Raw genomic sequence first — 21,842 nt, 5'->3', positions numbered from 1 at the left:
AAGAGGGCCCAATGCAAAGCTATGAACGCAGAATTGGCTACAGTGGAGAACATAAGAACATACGATCTGGAAGAATGAACAGGTAATTCAGTCCCTCGAGTCCCCTCCACCATGCAATACAATAATGGCTGATCTCATCTCGGCCTCAACTCCACTTTCCTGCCCATTCTTCATAACCCTTCAACCCGCTACTAATTAAACATCTGTCCATCTCCTCCTTAAATTTACTCAATGTCCCACCATGCACCGCACTCTGGGGTAGTAAATTCCACAGATTCACGATCCTTTGAGAGAAGTAATGGGCGCGATTTAAGAGAAGCCAGGAGACCGCGCACCCGGGATCTGCCCGGCTCGCAATGCCTCACGAGATCTAATGCAAACTCACAAGACGTTGCATGTGAATTCTTCCCATTGTGGGCGGGATCACTTTTTAGCAAATCTGCATATTAAAGCTAGTCTCACTTTAATGTGCAGGTTCCTGAGTTACCCAAGGCATGGATCAATCTCCCTTGCCTCGGAGACCTCAGGTGAGTGCTGTTTGGTACTGGTGTCCAGAAATGGGGACCAGGTGGAATTGTGCTTATGGGGGCTCTCCCAGGCGATCAGAGGACCCCACGTGCATATCTCAGGGCATCGCCAGCCTGGAACCCTAGAAGTGATGCCTGGGTGTCAGTCTGGTACTGCCCAGGTGCCCAGGTAGCACTGCCAGCTTCCAAGGATATTGCCAGGGTGCCAAGTTGGTGGTGCCAAGCTGGCATTTTTTGCATGCGTGTGATCAGGCCAGGGGTGCCCTGAGTGGGTGTTGGAGGGGGTGAGGGCAGGGGACCCTCCCTTATTGTGTTGGGGTTTTGGTGGACCAGGAGGTTGCTTCAGGGGCCTTGAAAATTGGGATGCCATTTTTAAATGACGTCCTGGTCTCCTGCTACACTGAGTTCACGGAGCTCCTCAGTGTCCAAAACCGGGCTACGTGCGGCCTCAGCCACGCGTTCCCCATTGAGGCCCCTTAACAAACACGAGTCGCGCTTTATAGCCTTGTGTTTCTCGGCACCTTGAGCCCTGGGAAACATGCAGCTAAACGTGCTCGCTGTGGGAGTTTGTTTCCACATCTTCTCATCTCTGTTTTAAATCTGCTACCCCTTATCCTAAATCTATGACCTTTCATTCTAAATTACACAAAAGAAAGCATCTGCTCCACATCAACTTTGTTAATACCTTTTATCATCTTATATACCTCAATTAGATCTCCTCTCATTCTTCTAAACTTGAGAGTGTATAGACCTAAACTATTCAATCTCTCTTCATAAGACACACCTCATGATCTCTGGAATCAATCTAGTGAACCTCCTCTGAATTGCCTCTAAAGCAACTACATCCCTCCTCAAATAAGGGGACCAAAACAGTAGTCCAGGTGAGGTCTCACCAAAGCCTTGTACAGTTGCAGCAAATCTCCCCTACCCTTATTCTCTATTCCTTTAGATATAAAGGCCAAAATTCCATTTGCCTTCCTTATTACCTGTTGTACCTGCACACTGATTTTCTGCGATTCATGCACGAGGACACTGAAGTTTCTCTCCATTTAGATAATAAGTTCCCTTTCCATTTTTCTGACCAAAATGGATAACCTCACACTTATCCACCTTAAACTCCATCTTCCAAATTTTTGGCCCACTCGCCTAAACTATCTATATCCATTTGTAAATGTATTCCGATTTTGCAGCTTACTCTCCATCTATTTTAGTGCAATCTGCAAATTTGGCTTTTGTATCGTCTATCCCTAAATCCAAGTCATTAATACATGTTGTAAATAGTTGGCGCCCAAGGACTGAACACTGTGGCGCTCCGCTAGCTACATCTTGCCATCCAGAAGAGAAAACATTTATCCCGACTCTCTGCCTTCTGCCGGTTAGCCAGTCCTCTTTCCAAGCGAATAAATTAGCCCTAACCCCATGTGATCTTACCTCGTGTATTACCTTTTGTGTGGCACCTTATCAAGTGCTTTCTGGAAGCCCAGATATACTACATCGACAGGATCCCCATTAATCACTTGGCCTGATACATCTCCAAAGAACTCCAGCAAGCAGGTCAAACACGATTTATCATTCATAAAACTCTGGTGAGTTGCATTTTGACTTTCTCAATGTCCTGTTATTACTTCCTTAATAATGGATTCTAATAATTTCCCAACGACAGATGCTAAACTAACTGGTCTACAGTGTCCTACTTTTTGCCTCCCTCCCTTTTTGAATATGGGTATTACATTTGCGTTTTTCCAGTCAACTGGAACCTTTCCTGCATCCAGGGAATTTTGGAACAATATAACCAATGGATCCACAATCTCCACTGCCACTTCCTTTGAGACCCTAGGATGTTGGCCATTAGACCTTGGGGAATGTCTGCCTTCAATCCCAATAGTTTGTTTTGTACTTTTTCCTTATTGATGATGATTGTTCTAAGTTCTTCCCTTTCTATTACCTCTGAATTACCTGTTACTATTGAGATGGTATTAGTGACCTCCACCATTAAAACTGAGGCAAAATATTGATTTAGAGTCCCCGCCATTTCTATGTTCCCCACTATTAACTCCCGGTCCATCCGCCAAGGGACCAACATTTGCTTTTTCTACTCTCTTTCCTTTTATATATATATAGAAGATTTTGCTATCCTTTTTAATATTTTGCGCTAGTTTTCTCGCATAATTTACCTTTACTCTTTTTATTACTTTTTTCGTAACCCTTCGTTGATCTTTAAAAATTCCCCAATCTTCCAGCCTGTGGATGACGGGTTGGCTCTTGGGGGGCAAGCAATAGCCACCAAGGTCCAGGCTAATGATGCCAGGACGGAAGCCTGAGACCGAGATGCAGATCCATTATAATCGGGCCCACGCTGCCACCCATGCTGTTATTAAGCAGTGCATCGGACTGCTGATAATGCAATTCCAATGCCTAGACCACTCTGGTGGTGCCCTGCTGTCCCCCAGACGAACTCCCGCTTTCCGGTAGTCTGCTGTGTCCTCCACAACTTGGCACAGCAGCAGGACGATATGTTGGAGGAGGAGTGACGTTCGGCCTTGTCTGAGCAGGAGGAGGCGGATAGGCAGGGGCTAGAGGACCAGTCCAGGCAAGGGCCGGATGAGGGACTTGAGGATGGAGCTGGCAAGGATCCAACACCCCCGGAGGACCAGGGAGGCCCTCATACTCACCAGATTCTCATATGACAAGGCTATGCCCATCAGCTCAACTCCCCCACCCCACAATTCCCCTCCCTCTCCCCAAATCCTCCTTCCATCTCCCACTCCCCCATTTCTCTCCTTGCCCCCCATTCCTCCCTCTGCCCCATTTCCTTCCATCCAACCCACCCCCATTCCTTGCCCAACCATCACACCGTCCCCACCCCGACCACATTGTTCCACCCTCCAAGGGTCAGTGTAACATCACCCCAGGGTGATGGGAACTGACAGCCACTGCCACTGCATCCCAGATGATATTGCTCACCATGCTGCTTGTCTTCTGACCCCCAAGGGGGAACAGGATCTCCCACCTCTCATCAACAGCCTTGAGAAGCTTGGCCAGGTTGGCATCCCCAAAGCGTGACTGCCATGTTTGTGTGTTGATTGTGAATGAGTGGTGAGGGAGCATTTAAAATCAGCTCCCCTTGTGCGCGGTGAGATGCTGAGGCACGGGTCCGGTGATTTAGACTTGTGGGGGCTCATTTTCAGCACTCTAGGCGATCACATGGCCGTTGGTGAACACTCCGCCAAACGTGTCCAAAACAACACTTTGAAAATTTTCAGTTTAATCACGCCCCTGGTCTCCTTGTAACCATGTCTTAGTAATCACCACCAAATCATACCCCTTTGTCTCTATTTGTGCTGTTAACTGATTAATTTTGTTCTGAATGCTTCATGAATTCAGACATGGAGGCTTTAGGTTTCTTCTATTATCAAATTCCCCTACTCTTATCTGATTCCTTGGTACAATATTACTTTCATAGGTTCTGTCCCTTCCTTTTATCTTCTGGTAACAATCCACTTCATCATTAACCTGCACTCCTATCTTCTTATTTATCTTTGATTTTCTAATCTTCCATACAACTGGAACCGCCCCCACCCCACCCCCCTATTTAGTTTCATGTGACTTGCTGTCAATTAAAGTGACTTGGGATATTTGACTTCAATAATGATGCTCTATAAATGTAAGTTGTTGTTGCAGCCCTTTGTTACAGCATACCTGAAAAATAAAAGAGTGCCTTTTCTACAGTGCCATCTGCATACCATGACAAGCAATGATCGTTCTTCACTTTCACATTACAGGGAAGGATATGGAGTCCCTGACAGAACATTACAGGGAACGATATGAAGTCCCTGACAGAAGGAAGGATGGTAGACAGAAGAATAACAAAACTGTGCTTTCATTCAGAACAACAGCAATAAAATATTTCCTGCGGTTTCATTCTTGCAGGAACAGCTGATCTTTTACTAGTTCCTACTTGACACAGATTAGTATCTACTCTTTAGCTAATTACGCCTGCAGGGTCTGGCTGCCATCCCCCTTCACTGCATCCTGCGTTTAATACCACCCAAATTAATCTGCAAATGGTTTGTGACCTCAAAGTCACAATAGATGGAAAGACATGTATACACATACTGAAATAAATAATTATTTTAGCTTGAATTGCACTCCCAAGATTCCTCAGAGATCACTCATCCACCAGAATTTCAGCCCCCCTTCCTGCCTTTAGATCCTAAATCAAAAGCAATTGAATTAAAAGCACTCTTTTCTCGCCTAACACCTGGGCAGCCAGCCAAACCTCTCATCAGCTGATCAGAATCACAAACTTAACAAATACCACATCTGAGCCAGTGCCCAGGGACTGAGTCACCATTTATTAAACCCAGTTGGTGGTCATAAAAAGTGAAGGGAACCTGATGGGGGTATTTTTTATCCCGAACAGTTCCTATATTGTAAATCCCTTTAAAGGGCAAGCAAACTCCAGTGGTGAGGTCATCCCTTTCATCACATCACCAACACACTTACACACGTTTCTTCCCGTCTAATGACTGGGAATATTTCTCAGCAGTTGGCGATCCTTCAGGTCACCGGCACTGAGTTCCAAAAATGAGATTCTCAAGTGGAAAATTAAGAATTTTGAAGTAGTCTAGGTGAGTTTTGGGAGGATTGCCGTTTCCCTGTTATAAAATACAGTGAACTTTGGGAAACCTTGTTTTCCTGTCCCATTACGGAATATACTGGCCACAGGAGAGCGCCGTGTATCCACCTACTGAATGCTTCTCATGTTGTTGTTAGAAGGTATGAACTGACATTCCTTCGCCACTCTTACATTTATGTTAACTTGCTGCTATTTTGAGTATGTAAACGGTCCAATTCCTATGTTGCATTAAAAACTGTGAGCTCAATGCCAGGGTTTTACTGGAGACTTGCCCCTTTGGACAAGGTGCCCACTTTGTTGGGGTGTGTTTATCTACACAGAGATTTAAGGAAAGGTTGGTGCAAGGAAGTATTTTTTATGCTACTCGATACTTGGACTCCTCCACCAAAACCAGGATCATCATAGCTCCTCCCACCATTAAAAAGTCCACCCACTGTCATGATATTCAAACACACACATCATGATGGACACACCAACAGACAAATCAGAACACACAACACCACAACCAATCACACACAAAGACAGGAACCATATAAAAGCATGAACACGACACCTGGTGGACAGTAGGTCTGGGGACAAGGACACGGACACGACCTGTTTTAACATCACAAACAGGGAATCCCCACGTGCAGAGTATCAAGACAAAACTGTACATAGAAAGTTTAAATAAAATAGCGTTGTACCATATACAACTGTGTTGGCTCATCTGTGTGTCAGAACGCCCAACACCACACCCACCATTCAGAAGAATGCCAATTGCAAATTTCCTGCAGTTGCACGAGTTTCCTCAGGACAGTTGCTGGAGATTGTGAAATGATGGTATGGGTGAGCCCTTGGTCACCTGGGGTCAATGGCTCTCACATGATTCAAGGCCTTGGAGGATCACTAAAGCTGCTCTCTCCAGTCATATTGGTTGACATTAGAGAGAAGACCAATCGTCCTATTAATATCAACTAGACAGTTTTTAATGATTGAGTAAACCCCTTATTTTCTCAAATTTAGTCTTTTGAGAAGTAACTTGTTTTAATGAAGCTACAATACCGGTGAACTACTCAAGGTGATCAGAAAGCTTTTCTGTAGGCCCTGGGGGATGCAACCCGCAGTGAAAATGGCTTTGATTGAATTTCTGTCTGAAAATTGTGGGTTGTAAAAATTGGAAATGGTAAACAGATATAAAATCATTGGTGGATAGATCCAATATAGCAGGCAGCATGGCTGCTACTGCACTTGGAGTGAACATCCCACCATATTAGTTATGGATCTACCATCCAGCTTGCAGCTTTTACATATATATATATATATCGGGAGCCGATGTCTTTAGTTAAGGAATGCAGCAGCCAAAACAACGATCATTAAAGGGATTCCTGGAAGCTAGTTCCATGAATGTAGAGCTGCCAATCATTGCACCAGGCCCCTCCCACATTGCCTCCTGCAGCATCAGACTGAGGGAGTTTAGTGAGGTGGGAACAAGGTAAGTAGGACCTGGTGAGTATTTCTACTGTCCTTGATATGACCTAACCTAGAAGAAGTAAAAGTAAATGGAGGAATTTAAGGCTAAGTCATGATAGGACAACTCAGACTTGTTGAATGCTCCTCTTGTGTGACGTGGAAAGTGAGGGACACTTCCAGTGTCCAGGGTGACCATGTGTACAGAAAGTGTCTCCAGATGCAGTTACTCAAAATCCATGCTTTGGAGCTGGAGATGTAACTGGAGTCAATGTGGATTAGCACTGTCGCTTCCCAGTGGCAGGAACCCGGGTTCGATTCCCGGCTTGGGTCACTGTCTGTGCAGAGCCTGCACTTTCTCCCTGTGTCCAAGGATACTGGATATTTAGGAAGGACAGGCAAAAAGGTAAAGGAGGTGGGATGGGGTTGTTAATTAAGGATGAAATCAGTGCAATAGTGAGAGTGGATATTGGTTCAGAAAGTCTAAATGTAGCATCAGTCTGGGTTGGAAAACATTAGTGGGAGTTATCTATAGGCCTCCAAACAATAATGGTAAGACAGAGGATGGCATTAAACTGGAAATTAGAGATGTGTGTAATATGGGTGCTACAGTAATCATGGTTGATTTTAATCTACATTATAGATTGGGCAAATCAAATTAGCAGCAATTTTATGGTGGATGAATTCCTGGAGGATGTACAAGATATTATTTTAGAGCAGTATGTCAAGGAGCCAACTAGGGAACAGGCTATCCTAGACTTGGTTTTATGCAATGAGAAGAGGTTAATGAATATTCTTGTTATGTGGGGGTACTTCAGAGATCAGTAACCATAACAGGATAGAATTCTTCATTATGATGGAAAGTGAAGAAGTCTGATCTAAAACTAGAGTCCTAAATCTAAACAAAGGCAGCTACGAAGGTATGAGGGGTGAGCTGGCTAAGAGGGATTGGGAAACTTCATTAACAAGCATGGTCGTGGATAGGCAATGGCTAATATTTAAGGAATGAATATATGCATTGCAACAGTTGTGCATTCCTTTCCAGCTCAAAAGAAAAATAACCCTCAGAGAGCTAAAATAATATTAAGGCTAATATTAGATACAAAGAGGAGTCCATAAAATTGCAAGAAAAAGGAGCAAACCTGAGGAATTGGAGCAGTTTAGAATTTGACGAAGGAGAACAAAGAGATTAATGAAGTGGGGGGAAATAAAGTATGTGAATAAACTTCCAAGTAACATAAAAGTCAACTGTAAAAGCGTCTATAAGTATATTGTGGTGTCACAAGGGGCTGTGTGATGCCAGAATGGTACTATTCTTATCAGAGTCTTCAGTTTCTTGACAAAGGTTCGCCTGAGGGTGGCCACAGGAAACCTGGAGGTCACATGGTATACTGCTGATTGCTGATAAAGATTGCAATCAAGGTCGGGGGGCAATTTGGTGAAGGCAAGGAAGGTGCCTTAGAGAACGAAGAATATGCTGTGTGCAAACTGTGTTTGTTGCTGACCTTGGACTCTATGAAAAGCCTGATTTGGATTGAACTTTGGCCTGTATGAGAACCTGTACTGGTCATCTGACTGCTACTGTTATATACTGTTGAGTTTTCCCTGGGAAACGGATTAGCCCTCCTGGTTTAAATAGGGATATACTGTGTGTGAAGATAGACTTAAAGAAGAGCAAGGTGTTTAATTATTTTCGTTTCTGTTTTGCTGAGTATCTGAAGACCTTTAAATAAACATTCTGTTTTTGGTATTTGGACAACTATGAGCTATTGAACTGAGTAAACTCCATCCCACCTATCATGAACCCCAGCCCCTTGCAACATCACAATGTAAAAAGAAAAGACCTACAAAAGTAGGTCCCTTACAGTCTGAATCAGGAGAATTTATAACAGAGAACAAGGAAATGGCAGGACAATTAAACAACTCCTTTGGTTCTGTGTTCATGGAGGAAGACACAAATAACTTCCTAGAAATGGCAGGGAAGTAAAGGTCTCATGAGAAAAAGGAATTGAAGGAAATTAGTATTACTATAAAAAATATTCTGGAGGAATTGAAGGGGCAAAAATTAATACATCCCCAGGGCCTGATAATCTACAGCCCCGGGTGCTAAAGAAGGTGACCATGGAAATAATAGATGTGTTGGATACCATCTTCCAAAATTCTGTCGATCCTCGAACAGTCTTGGCAGATTGGAGGGTGGCAAAAGTAACTCCACTGTTTACAAAATGGAGGGAGGGAGAAAACAGGGAATTACAGATGGTTAGCCTAACACCAGTAGGAGGGAAAATGCTACAATCCATTAGAAAGGATGTGATAACAGGACATTTAGAACATTTCAATGGGATTAGTCAAAGTCTATATAGATTTATGAAAGGGAAATCATGTTTGAAATATCGACTAGCGTTTTTGAGGATGTAACTAGTAGAATAGATAAGGGAGAGCCACTGGATGTGGTGTATTTGAATTTTCAGAAAGCTTTTGATAAAGTCACACATAAGAAGTTAGTGTGCAAAACTAAAGTACATGGGATTGGGGTAATATATTGGCATGGATTGAGAATGGTTAGCAGACAGGAAACAGTAGGAACAAATGGCTCTTTTTTGAAGTGGCAGGCAGTGACTAGTTGGGGCTTGCAGGGATCAGTGCCTGGACCCCAACTATTCACAGTATATGTCAATGATTTGGATGAGAGAAACACATGTAATATTTCCAAGTTTGCTAATGACACAATGTTTGGTGGGAATGTGAGTGGTAAGGTGAATGTTAAGAGACTTCAAGGTGATTTAGAAAAGTTGAGTGAGTGGGCAAATACATAGCTGATAATATTAAGAATCTTTATTAGTGCCACAAGTCGGCTAAGATTAACACTGCAATGAAGTTACTGTGAAAAGCCCCTAGTCGCCACACTCCGGCGCCTGTTCGGGTACACAGAGGGAGAATTCAGAATGTCGAATTCAACTAGCAAGCCGTCTTTCGGGACTTTTGTGGGAGGAAACCGGAGCATCCGGAGGAAACCCATGCAGACACAGGAAGAATGTGCAGACTCTGCACAGACAGGGACGCAAGCCGGGAAGTGAACCTGAGTCCCTGGTGCTGTAAAGCAACAGTGCTAACCACTGTGCTACCATGATGTTGCAGTATAACGTAAAGTTATCCACTTCGGCTGGAGAAACAGAATGGCAGAGCATTACTTAAATGGTGAAATATTGGAAAATGTTGACATATCAAGGGACTTGGTGTCCTGGTACACAGTCACTGAAAGCAAACTGCTCAGGTACAGCAAGCAGTTGGGAAGAGAAATGATGGGCGGAATTCTCCCCCACACCGGGTGGGAGAATCTCCGGGGCGCCGCGCAAGTCCCGCCACGCCACCCCGGCACCCACACGCGATTCTCCCACCCCCCCAAACCGGCGCGGCGAGAATCACGGCTGGCCGCTCGGAGAATCGCCGCTCGCCGTTTGTAATGGGCGAGCGGCGATTCTCCGGTCCGGATGGGCTGAGCGGCCTGCCCAATGCGACAGGTTCCCACCGGTGCCGTCCACACCTGGTCGCAGCCGACGGGAACATTGCGGGAACGCTGGGGGGGGGGGGGCCTGTGGGGGGGGGGGGGGTTGGGGGTTCCTGCACCGGGGGGACGACTCAAAAGGGGTCTGGCCTGCGATCAGTGCCCACCGATCGGCGGGCCGGCCTCTCTGAAGGAGGACCGCCTTTCCTCCGCCGCCCCACAAGATCCATCCGACATCTTCTTGCGGGGCGGCCGCGGGGAGGACGATAACCGCGCATGCGCGGATGACGTAATTTACGCGGCACCGGCTGCGTCACTTATGTGGCGCCGCCTTTACGCGGCGCCAAGGCCCGGCGCGCGTAAATGGCACGGCGCCGCTCCTAAGCCCCCCCGGGCCGGGAGAATAGGGGGCTGGGAGTGGCCTCAGACGCCGGAGTGAAACACTCCGGTTTTCACTCCGGTGTCGGGACTTAGTCTCCCGATGGGAGAATTGCGCCCGATATGTTGGCTTTCATTGTTAGAGGACTTGAGTACAGGAGCAGGGATATCTTACTGTAGCTGTACAGGGCCTTGGTGAGGCCATACCTGGAGTATTGTGTGCAGTTTTGGTCTCCTTATCTAAGACAGGATATATTTGCCATGGAGGGAGTGCAGCGAAGATTCATCTGTCTGATTCCTGGGATGGTATGATTGTTGGGTGAGGAGAGATTGGGTCAACTGGGTCTGTATTCACTGGAACTTAAACGATTGAGAGGGGGCTAATTGAAACATTAAAAAATCTGAGAGACGAGATGCAGGAATGTTGTTTCCTCTGGCTGGGGGAGGATCTAGAACAAGGGGCTCTCAGGCGCAGGATACGGCTGTTTAGGACTGAGATGAGGAGAAACATCTTCACCCAGAAGGTGGTGAACCTGTGGAATTCCCCACCACAGAAGATGGTGGAGGCCAAATCACTAAATATATTTAAGAAGAAAATAGTTGGGTTTCTGGACTGTAAAGCTGTCAGGGGGTGTACGGAGAGGGCGGGAGTCTGACGTTCATTTAGATGATTAGCCATGATCATATTGAATGGTGGAGCTCCTGCACCAGATTTCTGTGGTTCTGTGCTTCTGCAGCGATGACTGGCAACCATTGTGCTCTGGTAATAAAAAACATGATACCAGAGCACTAACCTCTCATTGTCCTGCCATTAGTCTCATTCGGTGCATTGTGCAGCATATTCAGTACATTCAGCATGTGTAGTGGGTGCAGAATATTCTGAGCGTGCGGCATGAACAGAATGTCTAGACTCCTGTCACTGTCAAGGAGCATGGAGGAGTTTCCATTATGTTTGACAGAGGGAACAGCACAGAGCTTGCCCTCTGCCTCTGCTTCATTTCCATCTCCATGTCAGGAGAGACCCAGAGGCACTTGCCCCCACACCATTGCATCCTCTGTGTGCACAGATCGCCCACTCCTCTGCCCTCTCTGTGAGGATGGGCAAATGTCAGAGCTTACCAAAATATCACCAACAACATCCAGATGCTTCCTTGGTGGGGGTATAGGGCAAGGTCCAGTAACACGCAGGAAATGAAGCGTGTCTGTCAATTGCTTTTTATAACATTCATTGCATTGCTATATTATTTATGGGCTATAAGAGCACCACTCATACAAAAATCTGCATGCAAGTAAAAATTCAGCCCAATAGTCCTGGGGTGGGAAATGGGGCAGTGGTTAGGATGTTGCAGGGACACCATTGAAATGGTCTCTAACACAATGAGACCGGGGGGAGTCCTGAAAATCTGTCTTCAGAGGACAGCAGGAGTGTTGAAAGGTAGTGGGGGTGGGTAAGGGCTGAAAGGGTGAAATGACTAAATAATCATTCAGCGCACCTCGGGTCTTCAGTCAGAGTTCAAACAGTTTTTATTCGCTCCAATGGGGAGAACACTCAACAATCATGCCAGCCGGTTTTGCCCGATACATTGCAGCTGTGTCTTTTTTAACATTTTTGGACAGTGCAATTAAATCAATCACGAGTGAACATGGATTCCAGCTTTTTATCATATCTGGAGACTTGTAAGCTGTTCATCATATCTCGTTATTTACAATGTGGTTTTACTTCAACAGCCTTTCTTGCATTCCACCAGTAGGCTTAAACTGCAGCTTCTTTGATCCCCCTCTCTCAGGCCCGTGAGAAGCCTAGGACAGGGGAGGCTCAATATCTGAGCCCGAGGAACCTTTTAAGCAAAAATTAAATCTGACTTACCTGGGCCTCTTGTGGCCAGGATCCTGGTTTTGGTTGGAGGGTTGAAGATGACAAATTAAACATCAAGACGTTTGCAATTAGGTCCAGTCCCTCTGGGACAGGTGGCCTTCTTGTGCCTGCATTCAGGTAAGTTAGATATTGGCAAGTGAATGTGAACACAGCAGAAACCCGCACAAACGTCCGCCTGGCGCCACTCCCACTCCAGCATTTTAACCTCCCACCCCTGCACCATGAGTTTAGAACATAATGCTCTAATGTTTTACTAAGTGGACAAAATATTTTTATTATGGAACAGCCACTTAAACCTAAGGAGTGGGTGGCACTGTCTGCTGGAAATGAGATGTGTTCGCAGCCCACTGCATCAATGATTCACAAACACATGGAAATTAAACTAGATAATAGCCACGTGTGAAGTATTAATGGTCAGAAATAGTACAAAACGGTTCACAGTTAGTTGAAGGTATAGAGGTCCGTTGGGATCATCGCACTGAATTTGTTAATTACATAATGGGTGCTTCAATCGTACAAATATTTTGTAAAAGCCTGGCTTTCAACAAAATAAGATCAGAATCACATGGCATTAACATCACGTTGGACATCTTTGACCTGGACAGCATAGCTCGTTCTTCACAAATGAATTTTAAAGATTCAGTAGCTTCAGGAAATATTTGGTTCTCTTCGACACAATGAAGGTACCGAAACAATCTTCTACCCTCAAAGGGCGCGTCCAATTTTAGAATGAGCTTCAGTCTGGGGAAAACAAAGAAATATTTGTCTTTCTTTTCACTTTACTTTATCCGATGCAATTGCTGAATCCCCCATTATCAACAACCTGTGGGGTTACCATTTACCAGACACTCAATTGGACTAGCCATGTAAATACTGTGGCTATGAGAGGAGGTTAGAGGCTAGGAATCCTGCGGCGAGTAACTCACCTCCTGACTGCCCAAAGCCAGTCAGCCATCTAGAAGGTAAAAGTCAGGAGTGTGATGGAATACTGCCCACTTCCCTGGATGAGTGCTGCTCCAACAACACTGAAGAAGCTCAACACCATCCAGGATAAAACAGTCGCTTGATTGGCAACCCTTCCAGAAACATTCACCCCTCCACCACTGACACACAGTGGCAGCTGTGTGTACCATCTACAACAGGCTTGTCTAAGTACAGCCCGAAGTCCCTCCATGAGGCCCCCTTGCACCATTTGTCAAATCCCGGTCAAATGGTGAGATTCAATGGAATATTTTTCTTGGAGTTCTTCCATCAATCATGAGTGAACTTGCTCCAGCTTTTGCTTCTGATTGGTGGATCAGCATACACCACATTTATGAATGTGCAGAGGACTGCTGGACCAAGGGTGAGGCTGGAGCCCAGGCAGCCAGGCTAATCTGACCCGAGGACCAGGGAAGGGGGAGTTCAAGTCGGGTCAGGTCATGACCTGAAGTCCGAGGTGGTGAATGTATGTATGTATGTGTGGGTGTATGTATGTGTGTGTGTAAGAGTGTGAGTGAGGGTTGTTTGTGTGCGAGTGAGGTATTAAAGGTGTGTGTGTGTGTGGCAGGCAGCAAGTGAGTGACAATGTGTATGGATGGGGGCGAGTGAGCGAGAGTGAGTGTGTGTGGGTGGGGTGAGAAAATGAGGGAGAGTGTGGGTGGGAATGAGTGAGCGAGTGTGGATGGGACCGACTGAGTGTGGGTGGGACCGAGTGGGTGAGTCTGGTGAGTGGGTGGAGGGAGTGAGTGAGGGTGATTGTGGATGGCAGCGAGTGAGTGTGGGTGGCGGTAAGTGAGTGAGAGGTGTCTGGGTGGGAGCGACTGTGGGTGGGAACGAGTGAGTGTGGGTGGAGGCGTTTGTGGGTGGGTAGGAGCGAGTGAGTGTGTGTGTGAGGGGGAAAGGGTATTGAGCATGAGTGTGGGTGACGCATGTGAGGGCATATGTGCGAGGGAGTGGCTGCAGGTGGGAGTGAGGGAGTGAGTGAGCGTGTGGGTGGATGGAGAGAGCAAGTGAGGGTGGGTGGGAGCGAGATGGGTGGAAATGAGTGAGTGTAGGTTGGAGCTAACAAGTGAAGGTGAATGAGTGAATGTGGGCGAGGGTGAGTGAGTGTGGGTGGGAGGGTGCGGTGGGAGCGAGCAGGTGAGGGTAAGTGTGGTTGGGAGCGAGCGAGTGACACTGACCCACTCACACTCACTCACCCACATACACTGACCCACTCACACTCACTCACCCAAACACACACTGACCCACTCACACTCACCCACACACACTGACCCACTCACACTCATTCACCCAAACACACTGACCCACTCACACTCACTCACCCAAACCACTCACACTCACTCACCCAAACACACACTGACCCACTTACACTCAGTCACCCAAACACACACTGACCCACTCACACACATACACTTACCCACTCACACTCACCCAAACACACTAATCCACTCACACTCACTCACTGTTTTGTTACCTGTGTGGTAGGTAACATGTGCTACTCAATCCTTGGCTAATGAAGAGGTCTTCTGAATCTCGATGAAGAAGACTCAAACTCATCCAGTAGTAACAAAAGGTTTATTGAGTAACTATAACAATAATTATATGAGTTCTTTTATTTAACTTTGATACTAGTGATAAGATTAACAAGATCTAACTACAGTAACTATAAGTAACTCCACTAGCCATCTGAACTACTCTGCTATTGCCCTGGTCACAGTGCATCCCCGAGAGAGCCAGAGACCCAATGTCGTTGCCTTTTATACCCCTGTTGTTCTGGCCTTCTAGTGATCATGTGGTGCTACTGATTACACATTAACCCCTTGTGTACATGCACATATAGAGATAACTACATCCCCCTTTTTTTCGTGTTACATATTTTCTGTAAAGAAAATTGAACAAACATGAAATGAAAAGAAAATCACTTATTGTCACAAGTAGGCTTCAAATTAAGTTACTGTGAAATGCCCCTAGTCACCACATTCCAGCATCTGTTCGGGGATGCTGGTACGGGAATTGAACCATGCTGCTGACCTGCGTTGGTCTGCTTTAAAAGCCAGCGATTTAGCTCAGTGTTCTAAACTAGCCCCATAATGGATGCAGTTTGCAAATGCATTACATAAAATCAATGAGTTAGTTCGTCAAATGTGAATACATTTAGTCTCTAAGGTTTTGTCGCTTGCGTGAAATAGGTAGACAAATGATGCTATGTACAAGTTGTGATGATCTTGATGATTATACATAGCCAATTAATATTTATGAGTCCAATCTTAGTAAAACAATTTGTGAGTCCAAACTTTATGAATTTGTTCGGTTGAGTTGCTTTCGTCTTCTGTTGTTGAAGTGGCGATGTTAATGTCGTTATATTTTTGTGAACGTCGTCAGTGTTCTTGTGTTTAAGTGAACATCAAGTCATCATGAAGTGTTCGAATGGTTAAATCACTTTGTTGTCTGATTTAGACTTTCTTGTTTTTTTTCTCTGTACTTGTGGTAGTGATTTTGTGTTGCACCATTGTCTGACCTGGACTTTTTGCTGTGCTTGCGGTATTGATCTAGTGTGTCATCTGCCTTGAAAGCTGGCATGCTTGCTTGTTCTGGAGAAGATGTGAATTTGTGAGATTTTTTGTCATGCCATGGCATGTTTGTAGTCTTGTCATTGTTTTGCAATGTGCTGTGGCATTGTCCTTCATGTGCAGAGTTATACCATGTTGTACAGGTCATTGTTTCATTGTTGTTGTTTCTGTTGTTTCTGTGTTTGTTGTTTTCATTGTTGTTCTTGTTGTTATTTTTGTCGTGCTTGTTGTTTCTGTTTTTGTTGTTTTCGCTGTTGTTCTTGTTGTTTTTCTTGGTGTGCTTGTTGTTTCTGTTTGTGTTGTTTTCGTCGCTGTTCGTGTCACTTTTCTTGTCATGCTTGTTGTTTCTGTTATGCTTCTTGTTGTCTTTGTTGTTCCTGTAGCGCTGCATGTTGTTTTAGTTGTTACTGTTGTTGTTCTTGTATCTGCTGTGCGTCTTGCGGTGTTTGTTGTTCTTGTTGCGCTCAATGTGTGTTCCGTGTGGATGATTTCAGTCATTGTCACAGTTATTTGTGTCAGTGTTCGTTGTGGTATCTGTTACAATAAGCTTTTCTTCTTGAGAATTGTGAGAATGATCTGATGTTGCATTGATATTGGTGACATCAGTCATTTGTGGTGGATTTGATTCCTCTTCTTTGCTTCCTTGGTACTCCTCTTCTAGAGTCATTTCTGGTTTACTTGAATCATCATTGATTTCTTTGAACCGATGCTCCCACTCCCCCCACGTGCCTTCTCCATTGGCCCCAGATCCGCAAAGTCGCCACCACTATGGGGCTGGTGGAGTACCGTGCCGGCGGGAGCGGCAGGGGTGCCGTAACCAGGGCTGCCAAACTGGTGCCCCTGCACGAAGCGGCCTCCATTCGCCCCCAAACCAACCCCGCACCCACCATCCACTTCCTTATCATAGCTATATTGGCCGCTCAGTAGTAATTACTAAAGTTTGGCAGCGCCAGTCCCCCTTCCCCTCGGTTCCTCTCGGGCATCAATCTCCTCACCCGCGGGGACTTTCCCGCCCACACAAATCCCATAATCATTTTCTTGACCTTCTTGAAAAAAGACTGCGGAATGAAAATGGAGAGACACTGGAATAGGAATCTCGGGAGGATCGTCATTTTAACCGTCTGCATTCTCCCCGTTAATGTCAGTGGGAGCACATCCCACCTCCGGAACTCAACCCTCATTTGCTCCACCAACCGGGATAAGTTCAACTTGTGCAACCGGCCCCAGTCCCGCGCCACCTGTATCCCTAAGTAACTAAAACTGTCCCCTACGAACCAAACGGCAGCCACCTCAGCTGACCCTTCTTGCCCCTCGCCTGGACTACAAACAACTCACTTTTTGCCATATTCAGTTTATACCCCGAGAACCGGCTGAACTCCTTCAGGATTCCCATGATTTCATCCATCCCAGCCACTGGATCTGTGATGTATAAGAGCAGGTCGTTGTCGTACAACAAAACTCTGTGTTCCCCCCCACCCCCCCCCCCCCCCCCCCCGTACCAGCCCCTTCCAACCCCTAGAAGTTCTCAGGGCAATTGCCAGAGGCTCTATTGCTAGCACAATCAGCAGTGGGGAGAGGGGGCACCTCTGCCTCATCTCTCGGTACAGTCTAAAAGTCAGGCGTCGTCCTATTCGTCCTCACACTCCCCTCCGGAGCCTGGTACAACAGTCTAACCCAGTCGATAAAGCCCTCCCCGAACCCAAAACGTCCCAGCACCTCCCATAAATAGTCCCACTCAACCCGGTAGAAAGCCTTCTCGACATCCATTGCCACAACTACCTCTGCCTCCCTACTCTCCGGTGGCATCATGATCACATTCAGCAGCCTTCTTAAGTTGGTCGCCAGCTGCCTGTCCTTGACAAACCCTGTTTGATCTTCCATAATAACAAACAAAGAACAAAGAACAAAGAAATGTACAGCACAGGAACGTCCGGCGCACAGTCCTCAATCCTAGCCGCCAAGAGCTTGGCCAGTATTTTAGCATCTACATTTAGCAGAGAGATCGGCCTATAGAATCCACATGCCTCCCGGTCTTTGTCCCGTTTCAATATCAGGGAGATGGTGGCCTGTGACATCGTCGGGGGTAAAACCCCTCTGTCTCTTGCCTCGTTAAAAACTGTGGTAGTCTGTGTAGAGGTATTACGGTACCGAGTAATGCTGGAACACCATTGATAGATATTGTATGTTTCCCATTGGTCAAGCTGTATGGTAGCTCCACCCTATAAGGCGGGGTATAAGAGCCCGTGCCGCCCCAGCAGCCTTCTTTCTATACCTGAGCTGCTGGGGGAAACATATAGCTTATTAAAGCCTTCAGTTGGACTACAACCTCGCTTTAGTGGTCATTGATCGTTCATCAATTTAATAAGCTAGATTTAAAAGGATGGAGCTCTGAATCAAGCCGGAGTGTCTGCAACTCAGCCCCACGCAGCAAACTCAGCGGCAACCTCAAAGCACTGGCTAGCGTGTTTTAACAGATATCGTGGAATGGCCAGAAACACACCCACGGGAGAACAGAAATTGCAAGTCCTGCAATCGAGGGTGAGCCCGGAAATTTACACCCTCATTGAGGACGCGGACAACTTCGATGCAGCAATGGAGCTGCTAAAAGGACATTATATTCGCCCAGTAAACCAGCTCTACGCCCAACATCTGCGAGCGACGAGGCGACAAATCCCTGGGGAATCGCTGGAAGAATTCTACCGTGCGCTCCTGGTGTTGGGGAGAAACTGCAGCTGCCCGCAAGTTTCGGCGAGCTACCACACAGAACTTTTGATCCGGGACACTTTCGTTGCAGGTAGGCTGTCCTCCCAAATCTGCCAGCGATTGCTGGAGAAAGACACCCTAGGCCTGAAGGAGGCACGGGCCCTTGCCGGCTCCCTGGATATGGCCTCCCGAAACGCCCGCACTTACGTCCCCGACCGTGCGGCAGCCCCCTGGGCAGCGTGGAACCCCCCCCGACCCCCCCCCCCCCCCCCGCAGCCGACCCGAGACATCTCCCATCCCCCCACAAGTTTGTGCTGCTATTTTTGCGTGCAGGCCAAGTACCCCCGGCAGCGCTGTCCACCCGCGCATCCACCTGCAAAATTGTGGCGGTATGCCAGGCCCGGGCGGTCGCTGCGGTCTCCGGTGGCGAATGCGGACTGCCACCACAATCCTCTCCACAGTCCCCGTGCGGCCAGTGGGCACCGCTATCGTCCTCCTCCAGGGCCACGTGCGGCCTCTGGGCGCCGCCACCTTGTCCCGCGGACGCCACATGCGATGGATGGGCGCTGCCATTTTGTGCACCCCCAGCCATGTGCAACCAATGGGCGCCGCCATCTTGGATGGACTCCCAGGACCCCAGCTCGGCTGACCACACACCGCCTGAAGAGAGCATTCAACTGCTGCCGCGATTAGCCTCGATGCCCCTTGACCAGTCCCGGCCTCGAACACTCTCAACTGCGACAACAACGGTACTAATCAACGGGCACGAGACGTGCTGCTTAATCGACTCTGGGAGCATGGAGAGCTTCATACACCCCGACACGGTAAGGCGCTGTTCTCTCCCCATCCACCCCGTTAATCAAAAAATCTCCCTGGCCTCCGGTTCCCACTCAGTGGTGATAAAGGGGTTTTGTGTCGCAAACCTCACGGTCCAGGGAAGGGAGTTTAAAAATTACCGGCTCTACATCCTTCCCCACCTCTGCGCGGCCACACTCCTAGGGTTAGACTTCCAGTGCAACATCCAAAGTCTAACTTTCAAATTCAGCGGCCCGATACCCCCTCTCACTGTCTGCAGCCTCGCGACCCTCAAGGTTAATCCGCCTTCCCTGTTTGCGAACCACACCCCAGATTGCAAACCCGTCGCCACCAGGAGCAGACGGTACAGTGCCCAGGGTCGGATCTTTAGTAGGTTAGAGGTCCAACGGCTACTGAGGGAAGGAGTCATTGAAGCTAGCAACAGTCCCTGGAGAGCTCAAGTAGTGGTGGTAAAGACCCGGGAGAAGCATAGGATGGTCATCGACTACAGTCAGACCATCAACAAGTTTACGCAGCTGGACGCGTACCCTCTCCCCCACAATGGTGATGTCTAGCACGAGGGGACATAGCTTTAAATTGAGGGGAGATAGAAAAAGGACAGATGCCAGAGGTAGGTTCTTTAGACAGAGAGTAGTAAGGGCGTGGAATGCCCTGCCTGCAACAGTAGTGGACTCGCCAACAATAAGGGCATTCAAATGGTCATTGGATAGACATATGGACGATAAGGGAATAGTATAGATGGGCTTTAGAGTGGTTTCACAGTTCGGCGCAACACCGAGGGCCGAAGGGCCTGTACTGCGCTGTAATGTTCTATATCCGACCTGGTAAACAGATCGCGCATTACAAGGTCTTCTCCACGGTGGATCTTAAGTCCACCTACCACCAGCTCCCCATCCGCACTAGTGACCGCAACTGCCTTCGAGGCAGATGGGCGGCTCTACCACTTCTTAAGGGTTCCCTTCGGTGTCACAAACGGGGTCTCGGTCTTCCAGCACGAGATGGACCGAATGGTTGACCGGTACGGTTTACGGGCAACATTCCCGTATCTCAATAATGTCACCATCTGCGGCCACGACCAGCAGGACCACGACACCAACCTCCAAAAAGTCCTCCAGACCGTGGGTCTGCTAAAGATCCTTAACATTACGTATAACAAGGATAAATGCGTGTTTCGCACCGACCGCCGAGCCATCCTTAGTGCGAAATGGAGTTATAGGCCCCAACCCTGAACGCATGCGCCCCTTAATGGAGTTCCCCCTCCCTCACTGCTCCAAGGCCCTGAAGCACTGCCTAGGCTTTTTTTCTTACTATGCCCAGTGGGTCCCCAACTATGTGGACAAGGCCCGTCCCCTGATCCAATCCAGTTTTTCCCCTGTCGATAGAGGCCCGCCAGGCCTTCAGCCGCATCAAAGCAGACATTGCAAAAGCCAGGATGCAAGTCATCGACGAGTCCCTCCACTTCCAGGTTGAGAGCGACATGTCCGACGTAGCTCTGGCGGCTACCCTCAACCAAGCGGGCAGACCCGTGGCCTTCTTCTCACGTACCCTCCATGCTTCCGAAATCCGCCACACCTCAGTCGAAAAGGAGGCCCAGGCCATAGTAGAAGCTGTGCGACATTGGAGGCATTACCTGGCCGACAGGAGATTCACTCTCCTCACTGACCAACGGTCGGTCACCTTCATGTTCGACAATGCACAGCAGGGCAAGATAAAAAAACGATAAGATCTTACGGTGGAGGATAGAACTCTCCACCTATAACTACGAGATCTTGTATCGTCCTGGGAAGCTAAATGAGCCTCCTGATGCCCTGTCCTGCGGCACATGTGCCAACGCACAAGTGGACCTCCTCCGAGTCCTCCACGAGGACCTCTGCCACCCAGGGGCCACTCACCCCTTCCACTTTATCAAGACCCGCAACCTGCCCTACTCCATCGAGGAGGTCAGAACAACCACCAGGAATTGCCAAATCTGCATGGTGTGCAAACGGCACTTCTACAGGCCAGAGAAAGCGCACCTGATAAAGGCTTCCCGTCCCTTTGAACACCTCAGTATGGACTTCAAAGGCCCCCTCCCCTCCACCGACCGCAACACGACAACACGGTTCTTACACCGGCCCCGTCTAGATCCCCCACCCACCAACGCACCTCACAGACGCTCCCTTCCCAGGTCAATCGGCTTCCCCACCAGCACCGTCTAGGGGTGTCGAAGCTGCCACAGAGACCGAGGCCACGCTCCCGGAGTCACAGACACCTGAGCCTCCACCGGTATCACCACCAAAGCTTTGATAATCACAGAGGACGACAAGGGCCCCCGATCGACTGATTGCTTCATCTTAAAGTGTATATAGTTAATTGTGAAATTGTAAATAGTTACGACAATAAGACAAAACGCTGTACG

This window comes from Scyliorhinus torazame, chromosome 4 (genome assembly GCF_047496885.1).
Source record: "Scyliorhinus torazame isolate Kashiwa2021f chromosome 4, sScyTor2.1, whole genome shotgun sequence".
NCBI classification, from domain to species: Eukaryota; Metazoa; Chordata; class Chondrichthyes; order Carcharhiniformes; family Scyliorhinidae; genus Scyliorhinus; species Scyliorhinus torazame.
The sequence above is the reverse complement of the archived record's forward strand: the minus strand, read 5'-3'. Positions refer to the sequence as shown.